Below are 16,319 nucleotides of genomic sequence, written 5' to 3'. Positions count from 1 at the left end.
CTGGGCCACCACCACCTGGGCCACCACCTGGGCCACCACCACCTGGGCCACCACATGGGCCACCACCACCACCACCTGGGCCACCACCTGGGCCACCACCACCACCTGGACCACCACCTAGGCCACCACCACCACCACCTGGGCCACCACCACCACCACCTGGGCTACCACCTGGGCCACCACCACCACCAAATGGGCCACCACCTGGGCCACCACCACCTGGGCCACCACCACCACCACCTAGGCCACTACCTGTGCCACCACCACCACCTGGGCCACCACCTGGGCACCACATGGGCCATCACTACCACCACCACCTGGGCCACCACCTGGGGCACCACCACCACCACCTGGGCCACCACCACCACCACCGCCTGGGCCACCACCTGGGCCACCACCACCACCTGGGCCACCACAACCACCACCTGGGCCACCACCTGGTCCACCACCACCACCGACCACCTGGGCCACCACCTGGGCCACCACCACCACCACCTGGGCCACAACCACCACCACCACCTGGGCCACCATCTGGGCCACCACCACCAACGCCTGGGCCACTGCCTGGGCCACCACCACCACCACCTGGGCCACCACCTGGGCCACCACCACCACCACCTGGGCCACCACCTGGGCCACCACCACTACCACCACCTCGGCCACCACCTGGGCCACCACCACCTCCTGGGCCACCACCACCTGGGCCACCACCTGGGCCACCACCACCACCTTGGCCACCACCAACACCACCTGGGCCACCACCTAGGCCACCACCACCACCTGGCCCACACCACCACCTGGGCTACCACCTGGGCCACAACCACCACCACCTGGGCCACCATCTGGGCCACCGCCACCACCACCTGGGCACCACATAGGTCATGACCACCACCACCACCACCATCACCTGGGCCACCACATGGGCCACCACCACCTGGGTCACCACCTGGGCCACCACCATCACCACCTGGGCCACCACCACCACCACAACCTGGGCCACCACCACCACCTGGGCCACCAACAACCACCTGGGCCACCACCTGGGCCACCACATGGGATATCACCACCACATGGGCCATCACCACCACCTGGGTCACCACCTGGGCCACCACCACCACCACCTGGGCCACCACCTGGGCCAACACCACCACCTGGGCCACCACCCGGGCCACCACCTGGGCCACCACCACCACCACCTGGGCCACCACCACCACCACCACCACCTGGGCCATCACCTGGGCCACCACCACCACCTGGGCCACCACGACCACCAATACCACAACCTGGGCCACCACCACCTGGGCCACCACCACCTGGGCTACCACTTGGGCCACCACCACCACCACCTGGGCCACCACCTGGGCCACCGCCACCACCTGGGCCACCACCTGGGCCACCACATGGGCCATCACCACCACATGGGCCATCACCACCACCACCACCTGGGCCACCACCTGGGCCACCACCACCACCACCTGGGCCACCACCTGGGCCACCACCACCACCACCTGGGCTACCACCAGGGCCACCACCACCACCACAACCTGGGCCACCACCACCACCTGGGCCACCAACAACCACCTGGGCCACCACCTGGGCCACCACATGGGCCATCACCACCACATGGGCCATCACCACCACCTGGGCCACCACCTGGGCCACCACCACCACCACCTGGGCCACCACCTGGGCCAACACCACCACCTGGGCCACCACCCGGGCCACCACCTGGGCCACCACCACCACCACCTGGGCCACCACCACCACCACCACCACCACCACCTGGGCCACAACCTGGGCCACCACCACCACCTTGGCCACCACAACCACCACCTGGGCCAATACCTGGACCACCACCACCACCAACCACCTGGGCCACCACCTGGGCCACCACCAACACCTGGGCCACAACCACCACCACCACCACCTGGGCCACCATCTGGGCCACAACCACCAATGCCTGCGCCACCACCTGGGCCACCACCACCTGGGCCATCACCTGGGCCACCACCACCACCTGGGCCACCACGACCACCAATACCACAACCTGGGCCACCACCACCTGGGCCACCACCACCTGGGCCACCACCTGGGCCACCACCATCACCACCTGGGCCACCACCTGGGCCACCACCACCACCTGGGCCACCACCTGGGCTACCACCTGGGCCACCATCACCTGGGCCACCACCTGGACCACCACCACCTGGGCCACCACCTGGGCCACCACCACCTGGGCCACCACCACCACCTGGGCCACCACCTGGGTCACCACCACCTGGGCCACCACCTGGGCCACCACCACTTGGGCCACCACATGGGCCACCACCACCACCTGGGCCACCACCTGGGCCACCACCGTCACTACCTGGGCCACCATCACCACCACCTGGGCCACCACCACCACCTGGGCCACCACCACCACCACCTGGGCTACCACCTGGGCCACCACCACCACCTGGGCCACCACCTGGGCCACCACCACCACCACCACCTGGACCACCACCTAGGCCACCACCACCTGGGCCACCACCACCACCACCACCTGGGCCACCACCTGGGCCACCACCACCTGGGCCACCACCACCACCTGGGCTACTACCTACCCCACCACCACCACCTGGGCCACCACCTGGGCCACCACCACCACCACCTGGGCCACCACCACCACCGCCTCCTGGGCCACCACCTGGGCCACCACCACCTGGGCCACCACAACCACTACCTCGGCCACCAACTGGTCCACCACCACCACCGACCACCCGGGCCACCACAACCACCTGGGCCACCACCTGGGCCACCACCTGGGCCACCACCTGGGCTACCACCACCACCTGGGCCACCACCTGGGCCACCACCACGGCCACCACCACCTGGGCCACCACCTGGGCTACCACCACCACCTGGGCCACCACCTGGGCAACCACCACCACCACCTGTGCCACCACGTGGGCTACCACCACCACCTGGGCCACAACCACCACCTGGGCCACCACCTGGGCCACCACCACCTGGGCCACCACCTGGGCTACCACCACCACCTGGGCCACCACCTGGGCCACCACCGTCACTACCTGGGCCACCACCGTCACTACCTGGGCCACCACCTGGGCTACCACCACCACCACCTGGGCCACCACCTGGGCAACCACCACCACCACCTGTGCCACCACGTGGGCTACCACCGTCACTACCTGGGCCACCACCACCTGGGCGACCACCTGGGCCACCACCTGGGCCACCACCACCACCTGGGCCACCACGACCACCACTACCACAACCTGGGCCACCACCACCTGGGCCACCACCACCTGGGCCACCACCTGGGCCACCACCATCACCACCTGGGCCACCACCTGGGCCACCACCACCACCACCACCACCTGGGCCACCACCACCACCACCTGGGCTACCACCTGGGCCACCACCACCACCTGGGCAACCACCTGGGCCACCACCACCACCACCACCTGGACCACCACCTAGGCCACCACCACCACCACCTGGGCCACCACCACCACCACCTGGGCTACCACCTGGGCCACCACCACCACCACCTGTGCCACCACATGGGCCACCACCACCTGGGCCACCACCACCACCACCTGGGCTACCACCTGGGCTACCACCTGGGCCACCACCACCACCTGGGCCACCATCTGGGCCACCACCACCACCACCACCTGGACCACCACCTAGGCCACCACCACCACCACCTGGGCCACCACCACCACCACCTGGGCTACCACCTGGGCCACCACCACCACCACCACCACCTTGGCCACCACCACCTGGGCCACGACCACCTGGGCCACCACCTGGGCTACTTCCTACCCCACCACCACCACCTGGGCCACCACCTGGGCCACCACCACCACCACCGGGGCCACCACCACCACTGCCGCCTGGGCCACCACCTGGGCCACCACCACCTGGGCCACCACAACCACTTCCTGGGCCACCAACTGGTCCACCACCACCACTGACCACCTGGGCCACCACCATAACCTGGCCCACCACCTGGGCCACCACCTGGGCCACCACCTGGGCTACCACCACCACCTGGGCCACCACCTGGGCCACCACCACCTGGTCCACCACCACCACCTGGGCCACCACCTGGGCCACCACCACCTGGGCCACCACCTGGGCCACCACCACCACCTGGGCCACCACCTGGGTAACCTCCACCACCACCTGGGCCACCACCTGGGCCACCACCGTGACTACCTGGGCCACCACCACCTGGGCCACCACCTGGGCCACCACCACCACCTGGGCCATCACGACCACCACTACCACAACCTGGGCAACCACAACCTGGGCCACCACCTGGGTAACCTCCACCACCACCTGGGCCACCACCTGGGCCACCACTGTGACTACCTGGGCCACCACCACCTGGGCCACCACCTGGGCCACCACCTGGGCCACCACCATCACCACCTGGGCCACCACCACCAACACCACCACCTGGGCCACCATCTGGGCTACCACCTGGGCCACCACCACCACCTGGGCCACCACCTGGGCCACCACCTGGACCACCACCACCTGGGCCACCACCTGGGCCACCACCACCTGGGCCACCACCACCACCTGGGCCACCACCTGGGCCACCACCACCTGGGCCACCACCTGGGCCACCACCACCTGGGCCACTACATGGGCCACCACCACCACCACCACCTGGGCCACCACCTGGGCCACAACCGTCACTAACTGGGCCACCACCACCACCACCTGGGCCACCACCTGGGCCACCACCACCACCACCTGGGCCACGACCACCACCACCTGGGCTACCACCTGGGCCACCACCACCACCTGGGCCACCACCACCACCACCTGGGCCACCACCACCACCACCTGGGATACCACCTGGGCCACCACCACCACCACCACATAGGCCACCACCTGGGCCACCACCACCTGGGCCACCACCTGGGCCACCACCACCACCTGGGCTACTACCTACCCCACCACCACCACCTGGGCCACCACCTGGGCCACCACCTGGACCACCACCACCTGGGCCACCACCTGGGCCACCACCACCTGGGCCACCACCACCACCTGGGCCACCACCTGGGCCACCACCACCTGGGCCACCACCTGGGCCACCACCACCTGGGCCACTACATGGGCCACCACCACCACCACCACCTGGGCCACCACCTGGGCCACAACCGTCACTAACTGGGCCACCACCACCACCACCTGGGCCACCACCTGGGCCACCACCACCACCACCTGGGCCACGACCACCACCACCTGGGCTACCACCTGGGCCACCACCACCACCTGGGCCACCACCACCACCACCTGGGCCACCACCACCACCACCTGGGATACCACCTGGGCCACCACCACCACCACATAGGCCACCACCTGGGCCACCACCACCTGGGCCACCACCTGGGCCACCACCACCACCTGGGCTACTACCTACCCCACCACCACCACCTGGGCCACCACCTGGGCCACCACCTGGACCACCACCACCTGGGCCACCACCTGGGCCACCACCACCTGGGCCACCACCACCACCTGGGCCACCACCTGGGCCACCACCACCTGGGCCACCACCTGGGCCACCACCACCTGGGCCACCACATGGGCCACCACCACCACCACCTGGGCCACCACCTGGGCCACCACCGTCACTAACTGGGCCACCACCACCACCACCTGGGCCACCACCTGGGCCACCACCACCACCACCTGGGCCACCACCACCACCACCTGGGCTACCACCTGGGCCACCACCACCACCTGGGCCACCACCTAGGCCACCACCACCACCACCTGGGCCACCACCACCACCACCTGGGCTACCACCTGGGCCACCACCACCTCCACCACCACCTGGGCCACCACCACCACCACCACCACCTGGGCCACCTCCTGGGCCACCACCACCTGGGCCACCACCACCACCACCTGGGCTACCACCTGGGCCACCACCACCACCTGGGCCACCACCTGGGCCACCACCTGGGCCACCACCATCACCACCTGGGCCACCACCACCAACACCACCACCTGGGCCACCATCTGGGCTACCACCTGGGCCACCACCACCACCTGGGCCACCACCTGGGCCACCACCTGGACCACCACCACCTGGGCCACCACCTGGGCCACCACCACCTGGGCCACCACCACCACCTGGGCCACCACCTGGGCCACCACCACCTGGGCCACCACCTGGGCCACCACCACCTGGGCCACTACATGGGCCACCACCACCACCACCACCTGGGCCACCACCTGGGCCACAACCGTCACTAACTGGGCCACCACCACCACCACCTGGGCCACCACCTGGGCCACCACCACCACCACCTGGGCCACGACCACCACCACCTGGGCTACCACCTGGGCCACCACCACCACCTGGGCCACCACCACCACCACCTGGGCCACCACCACCACCACCTGGGATACCACCTGGGCCACCACCACCACCACCACATAGGCCACCACCTGGGCCACCACCACCTGGGCCACCACCTGGGCCACCACCACCACCTGGGCTACTACCTACCCCACCACCACCACCTGGGCCACCACCTGGGCCACCACCTGGACCACCACCACCTGGGCCACCACCTGGGCCACCACCACCTGGGCCACCACCACCACCTGGGCCACCACCTGGGCCACCACCACCTGGGCCACCACCTGGGCCACCACCACCTGGGCCACCACATGGGCCACCACCACCACCACCTGGGCCACCACCTGGGCCACCACCGTCACTAACTGGGCCACCACCACCACCACCTGGGCCACCACCTGGGCCACCACCACCACCACCTGGGCCACCACCACCACCACCTGGGCTACCACCTGGGCCACCACCACCACCTGGGCCACCACCTAGGCCACCACCACCACCACCTGGGCCACCACCACCACCACCTGGGCTACCACCTGGGCCACCACCACCACCACCACCACCTGGGCCACCACCACCACCACCACCACCTGGGCCACCTCCTGGGCCACCACCACCTGGGCCACCACCACTACCACCTGGGCTACCACCTGGGCCACCACCACCACCTGGGCCACCACCTGGGCCACCACCTGGGCCACCACAACCACCACCACCTGGACCACCACCTAGGCCACCACCACCACCACCTGGGCCACCACCACCACAACCTGGGCTACCACCTGGGCCACCACAACCACCACCACCACCTGGGCTACCACCTGGGCCACCACCACCTGGGCCACCACCACCACCTGGACTACTACCTACCCCACCACCACCACCTGGGCCACCACCTGGGCCACCACCACCACCACCTGGGCCACCACCACCACCACCTGGGCTACCACCTGGGCCACCACAACCACCACCACTGCCGCCTGGGCCACCACCTGGGCCACCACCACCTGGGCCACCACAACCACTACCTGGGCCACCAACTGGTCCACCACCACCACTGACCACCTGGGCCAACACCACCACCTGGGCCACCACCTGGACCACCACCTGGGCCACCACCTGGGCCACCACCTGGGCCACCACCTGGGCCACCACCACCTGGGCCACCACCTGGGCCACCACCACCTATGCCACCACCACCACCTGGGCCACCACCTGGGCCAACACCTGGGCCACCACAACCACCACCTGGGCCACCACCTGGGCAACCACCACCACCACCTGGGCCACCACCTGGGCCACCACCGTCACTACCTGGGCCACCACCACCTGGGCCACCGCCTGGGCCACCACCTGGGCCACCACCACCACCTGGGCCATCACGACCACCACTACCACAACCTGGGCCACCACCACCTGGGCCACCACCACCTGGGCCACCACCTGGGCCACCACCATCACCACCTGGGCCACCACCACCAACACCACCACCTGGGCCACCATCTGGGCTACCACCTGGGCCACCACCACCACCTGGGCCACCACCTGGGCCATCACCTGGGCCACCACCTGGACCACCACCACTTGGGCCACCACCTGGGCCACCACCACCTGGGCCACCACCACCACCTGGGCCACCACCTGGGCCACCACCACCTGGGCCACCACCTGGGCCACCACCACCTGGGCCACCACATGGGCCACCACCGTCACTAACTGGGCCACCACCACCACCACCTGGGCCACCACCTGGGCCACCACCACCACCACCTGGGCCACCACCACCACCACCTGGGCTACCACCTGGGCCACCACCACCACCTGGGCCACCACCTGGGCCACCACCACCACCTGGACCACCACCTAGGCCACCACCACCACCACCTGGGCCACCACCACCACCACCTGGGCTACCACCTGGGCCACCACCACCACCACCATCTGGGCCACCACCTGGGCCACCACCACCTGGGCCACCACCACCACCTGGGCTACTACCTACCCCACCACCACCACCTGGGCCACCACCTGGGCCACCACCTGGGCTACCACCACCACCTGGGCCATCACCTGGGCCACCACCACCTGGGCCACCACCACTACCTGGGCCACCACCTGGGCCACCACCACCTGGGCCACCACCTGGGCCACCACCACCACCACCTGGGCCACCACCTGGGCAACCACCACCACCACCTGGGCCACCACCTGGGCCACCACCGTCACTACCTGGGCCACCACCACCTGGGCCACCACCTGGGCTACCTCCACCACCACCTGGGCCACCGCCTGGGCCACCACCACCACCAACTGGACCACCACCTAGGCCACCACCACCACCACCTGGGCCACCACCACCTGGCCTACCACCTGGGCCACCACCACCACCTGGGCCAACACCTGGGCCACCACTACCTGGGCCACCAGACACCACCTGGGCCACTACCTGGACCACCACCACCACCTGGGCCACCACATGGGCCATCACCACCACCACCACATGGGCCACCACCTGGGCCACCACCACGACCACCTGGGCCACCACCTGGGCCACCACCACCACCTGGGCCACCACCCGGGCCACCACCTGGGCCACCACCATTACCACCTGGGCCACCACCACCACCACCTGGGCCACCACCACCACCACCTTGGCCACCACAACCACCACCTGGGCCAATACCTGGACCACCACCACCACCAACCACCTGGGCCACCACCTGGGCCACCACCAACACCTGGGCCACAACCACCACCACCACCACCTGGGCCACCATTTGGGCCACCACCACCAATGCCTGGGCCACCACCTGGACCACCACCACCACCTGGGCCATCACCTGGGCCACCACCACCACCTGGGCCACCACCTGGGCCACCACCACCACCTGGGCCACCACCTGGGCCAACACCATCACCACCTGGGCCACCACCATCAACACCACCACCTGGGCCACCATCTGGGGTACCACCTGGGCCACCACCACCACCTGGGCCACCACCACCACCACCTGGGCCACCACCACCACAACGGCCTGGGCCACCACCTGGGCCACCACCATCACCTGGGCCACCACCTGGGCCACCACCGTCACTACCTGGGCCACCACCACCACCACCTGGGCAACCACCTGGGCCACCACCACCACCACCTGGGCAACCACCTGGGCCACCACCACCACCACCTGGGCCACCACCACCACCACCTGGGCTACCACCTGGGCCACCACCACCACCTGGGCCACCACCTGGGCCACCACCACCACCACCACCACCTGGACCACCACCTAGGCCACCACCACCACCACCACCTGGGCTACCACCTGGGCCACCAACACCACCACCACCACCTCGGCCACCACCTGGGCCACCACCACCTGGGCCACCACCACCACCTGGGCTACTACCTACCCCACCACCACCACCTGGGCCACCACCTGGGCCACCACCACCACCACCTGGGCCACCACCACCACCACCACCTAGGCCACCACCACCACCTGGCCCACACCACCACCTGGGCTACCACCCGGGCCACAACCACCACCACCTGGGCCACCATCTGGGCCACCGCCACCACCACCTGGGCACCACATAGGTCATGACCACCACCACCACCACCTGGGCCACCACCTGGGCTACCACCACCACCTGGGCCACCACCTGGGCCACCACCACCTGGGCCACCACCACCACCTGGGCCACCACCTGGGCCACCACCACCTGGACCACCACCTGGGCCACCACCACCTGGGCCACCACCTGGGCCACCACCACCTGGGCCACCACCTGGGCCACCACCACCACCACCTGGGCCACCACCTGGGCAACCACCACCACCACCTGGGCCACCACCTGGGCCACCACCGTCACTACCTGGGCCACCACCACCTGGGCCACCACCACCTGGGCCACCACCTGGGCTACCACCACCACCACCTGGGCCACCACCTGGGCCACCACCACCACCAACTGGACCACCACCTAGGCCACCACCACCATCACCTGGGCCACCACCACCTGGCCTACCACCTGGGCCACCACCACCACCACCTGGGCCAACACCTGGGCCACCACTACCTGGGCCACCACCACCACCTGGGCCACTACCTGGACCACCACCACCACCTGGGCCACCACATGGGCCATCACCACCACCACCACCTGGGCCACCACCTGGGCCACCACCACCACCACCTGGGCCACCACCTGGGCCACCACCACCACCTGGGCCACCACCACCACCTGGGCCACCACCCGGGCCACCACCTGGGCCACCACCATCACCACCACCTGGGCCACCACGACCACCTTGGCCACCACAACCACCACCTGGGCCAATACCTGGACCACCACCACCACCGACCACCTGGGCCACCACCTGGGCAACCACCAACACCTGGGCCACAACCACCACCACCACCACCTGGGCCACCAACTGGGCCACCACCACCAACGCCTGGGCCACCACCTGGAACACCACCACCACCACCTGGGCCATCACCTGGGCCACCACCACCACCTGGGCCACCACCTGGGCCACCACCACCACCTGGGCCATCACGACCACCACTCACACAACCTGGGCCACCACCACCTGGGCCACCACCTGGGCCAACAACATCACCACCTGGGCTACCACCATCAACACCACCACCTGGGCCACCATCTGGGCTACCACCTGGTCCACCACTACCACCTGGGCCACCACCACCACCACCTGGGCCACCACCAGCACAACAGCCTGGGCCACCACCTGGGCCACCACCGTCACTACCTGGGCCACCACCACCACCACCTGGGCCACTACCTGGGCCACCACCACCACCACCTGGGCCACCACCACCACCACCTGGGCTACCACCTGGGCCACCACCACCACCTGGGCCACCACCTGGGCCACAACCACCACCACCACCTGGACCACCACCTAGGCCACCACCACCACCTGGGCTACCACCTGGGCCACAAACACCACCACCACCACCTCGTCCACCACCTGGGCCACCACCACATGGGCCACCACCACCACCTGGGCTACTACCTACCCCACCACCACCACCTGGGCCACCACCTGGGCCACCACCACCACCACCTGGGCCACCACCACCACCACCTAAGCCACCAACACCACCTGGCCCACACCACCACCTGGGCTACCACCTGGGCCACAACCACCACCACCTGGGCCACCATCTGGGCCACCGCCACCACCACCTGGGCACCACATAGGTCATGACCACCACCACCACCACCACCATCACCTGGGCCACTACATGGGCCACCACCACCTGGGTCACCACCTGGGCCACCACCATCACCACCTGGGCCACCACCACCAACACCACCACCTGGGCCACCTTCTGGGCTACCACCTGGGCCACCACCACCACCACCTGGGCCATCACCACCACCACCTGGGCCACCACCTGGGCCACCACCACCATCACCTGGGCCACCACCTGGACCACCACCACCTTGGCCACCACCACCTGGGCCACCACCTGGGCCACCACCACCACCTGGGCCACCACCTGGGCCACCACCTGGACCACCACCTGGGCCACCACCGTCACTACCCTGGGCCAATACCACAACCACCACCTGGGCCACCACAACCACCACCAACTGGGCCACCACCTGGGCCACCACCACCACCACCACCTGGGCGACTACCTGGGCCACCACCACCACCACCTGGGCCACCAACTGGGCCACCACCACCACCTGGGCCACCACCACCACCACCTGGGCTACCACTTGGGCCACCACCACCACCACCTGGGCCACCACCTGGGCCACCGCCACCACCTGGGCCACCACCTGGGCCACCACATGGGCCATCACCACCACATGGGCTATCACCACCACCACCACCTGGGCCACCACCTGGGCCACCACCACCACCACCTGGGCCACCACCTGGGCCACCACCACCACCTGGGCCACCACCACCACCAACTGGACCACCACCTAGGCCACCACCACCACAACCTGGGCCACCACCACCACCACCTGGGCTACCACCTGGGCTACCACCTGGGCCACCACCACCACCACAACCTGGGCCACCACCACCACCACCACCTGGGCCACCACCACCACCTGGGCCACCACCTGGGCCACCACATGTGCCATCACCACCACATGGGCCATCACCACCACCACCACCTGGGCCACCACCTGGGCCACCACCACCACCTGGGCCACCACCCCGGCCACCACCTGGGCCACCACCTGGGCCACCACCACCAACTTGGCCTCCACAACCACCACCTGGGCTAATACCTGGACCACCACCACCACCAACCACCTGGGCCACCACCTGGGCCACCACCAACACCTGGGCCACAACCACCACCACCACCACCTGGGCCACCATCTGGGCCACCACCACCAACGCCTGGGCCACCACCTGGGCCACCACCACCTGGGCCATCACCTGGGCCACCACCACCTGGGCCACCACCTGGGCCACCACCACCACCTGGGCCACCACGACCACCAAAACCACAACCTGGGCCACCACAACCTGGGCCACCACCACCTGGGCCACCACCTGGGCCACCACCATCACCACCTGGGCCACCACCACCAACACCACCACCTGGGCGACCATCTGGGCTACCACCTGGGCCACCACCACCACCACCTGAGCCACCACCACCACCTGGGCCACCACCTGGGCCACCACCTGGGCCACCATCACCTGGGCCACCATCTGGACCACCACCACCTGGGCCACCACCTGGGCCACCACCACCTGGGCCACCACCACCACCTGGGCCACCACCTGGGCCACCACATGGGCCATCACCACCACATGGGCAATCACCACCACCACAACCTGGGCCACCACCTAGGCCACCACCACCACCACCTGGGCCACCACCTGGGCCACCACCACCACCTGGGACACCACCTGGGCCACCACCACCTGGGCCACCACCACCACCTGGGCCACCACATGGGCCACCACATGGGCCATCACCACCACATGGGCCATCACCACCACCACCACCTGGGCCACCACCTGTGCCACCACCACCACCACCTGGGCCACCACCTGGGCCACCACCACCACCTGGGCCACCACCCGGGCCACCACCTGGGCCACCACCACCACCACCTGGGCCACCACCACCACCACCTGGGCCACCACCTGGGCCACCACCTGGGCCACCACCACTACCTTGGCCTCCACAACCACCACCTGGGCCAATACCTGGACCACCACCACCACCACCAATCACCTGGGCCACCACCAACACCTGGGCAACAACCACCACCACAACCACCTGGGCCACCATCTGGGCCACCACCACCAACGCCTGGGCCACCACATGGGCCACCACCACCTGGGCCATCACCTGGGCCACCACCACCACCTGCGCCACCACCTGGGCCACCACCACCACCTGGGCCACCACGACCACCAAAACCACAACCTGGGCCACCACCACCTGGGCCACCACCACCTGGGCCACCACCTGGGCCACCACCATCACCACCTGGGCCACCACCACCAACACCACCACCTGGGTGACCATCTGGGCTACCACCTGGGCCACCACCACCACCACCTGGGCCACCACCACCACCTGGGCCACCACCTGGGCCACCACCTGGGCCACCATCACCTGGGCCACCATCTGGACCACCACCACCTGGGCCACCACCTGGGCCACCACCACCTGGGCCACCACCACCACCTGGGCCACCACCTGGGCCACCACCACCTGGGCCACCACCTGGGCCACCACCACCACCACCTGGGCCACCACCTGGGCAACCACCACCACCACCTGGGCCACCACCTGGGCCACCACCGTCACTACCTGGGCCACCACCACCTGGGCCACCACCTGGGCCACCACCTGGGCCACCACCTGGGCCACCACCACCACCTGGGCCACCACGACCACCACTACCACAACCTGGGCCACCACCACCTGGGCCACCACCACCTGGGCCACCACCATCACGACCTGGGCCACCACCACCAACACCACCACCTGGGCCACCATCTGGGCTACCACCTGGGCCACCACCACCACCTGGGCCACCACCTGGGCCACCACCTGGGCCACCATCACCTGGGCCACCACCTGGGCCACCACCACCTGGGCCACCACCTGGGCCACCACCACCTGGGCCACCACATGGGCCACCACCACCACCACCTGGGCCACCACCTGGGCCACCACCTGGGCCACCACCGTCACTACCTGGGCCACCACCACTACCACCTGGGCCACCACCTGGGCCACCACCACCACCACCTGGGCCACCACCACCACCACCTGGGCTATCACCTGGGCAACCACCACCACCTGGGCCACCACCTGGGCCACCACCACCACCACCACCTGGACCACCACCTAGGCCACCACCACCACCTGGGCCACCACCACCACCACCTGGGCTACCACCTGGGCCACCACCACCACCACCACCACCTGGGCCACCACCTGGGCCACCACCACCTGGGCCACCACCACCACCTGGGCTACTACCTACCCCACCACCACCACCTGGGCCACCACCTGGGCCACCACCACCACCACCTGGGCCACCACCACCACCGCCACCTGGCCCACCACCTGGGCCACCACAACCACTATCTGGGCCACCACCACCACCGACCACCTGGGCCACCACCACCACCTGGGCCACCACCTGGGCCACCACCTGGGCCACCACCTTGGCTACCACCACCACCTGGGCCACCACCTGGGCCACCACCACCTGGGCCACCACCACCTGGGCCACCACCTGGGCCACCACCTGGGCCACCACCTTGGCCACCACGACCACCACTACCACAACCTGGGCCACCACCTCCTGGGCAACCACCACCTGGGCCACCACCTGGGCCACCACCATCACCACCTGGGCCACCACCACCAACACCACCACCTGGGTGACCATCTGGGCTACCACCTGGGCCACCACCACCACCACCTGGGCCACCACCACCACCTGGGCCACCACCTGGGCCACCACCTGGGCCACCATCACCTGGGCCACCATCTGGACCACCACCACCTGGGCCACCACCTGGGCCACCACCACCTGGTCCACCACCACCACCTGGGCCACCACCTGGGCCACCACCACCTGGGCCACCACCTGGGCCACCACCACCACCACATGGGCCACCACCTGGGCAACCACCACCACCACCTGGGCCACCACCTGGGCCACCACCGTCACTACCTGGGCCACCACCACCTGGGCCACCACCTGGGCCACCACCTGGGCCACCACCACCACCTGGGCCACCACGACCACCACTACCACAACCTGGGCCACCACCACCTGGGCCACCACCACCTGGGCCACCACCTGGGCCACCACCATCACGACCTGGGCCACCACCACCAACACCACCACCTGGGCCACCATCTGGGCTACCACCTGGGCCACCACCACCACCTGGGCCACCACCTGGGCCACCACCTGGGCCACCATCACCTGGGCCACCACCTGGGCCACCACCACCTGGGCCACCACCTGGGCCACCACCACCTGGGCCACCACATGGGCCACCACCACAACCACCTGGGCCACCACCTGGGCCACCACCTGGGCCACCACCGTCACTACCTGGGCCACCACCACCACCACCTGGGCCACCACCTGGGCCACCACCACCACCACCACCTGGGCTACCACCTGGGCAACCACCACCACCTGGGCCACCACCTGGGCCACCACCACCACCACCACCTGGACCACCACCTAGGCCACCACCACCACCACCTGGGCCACCACCACCACCACCTGGGCTACCACCTGGGCCACCACCACCACCACCTGGGCCACCACCTGGGCCACCACCACCTGGGCCACCACCACCACCACCACCACCTGGGCCACCACCTGGGCCACCACCACCTGGGCCACCACCACC

This window comes from Lampetra fluviatilis, chromosome 61 (genome assembly GCF_964198595.1).
Source record: "Lampetra fluviatilis chromosome 61, kcLamFluv1.1, whole genome shotgun sequence".
Lineage (NCBI taxonomy): Eukaryota > Metazoa > Chordata > Hyperoartia > Petromyzontiformes > Petromyzontidae > Lampetra > Lampetra fluviatilis.
This window is presented reverse-complemented; position numbering follows the sequence as displayed.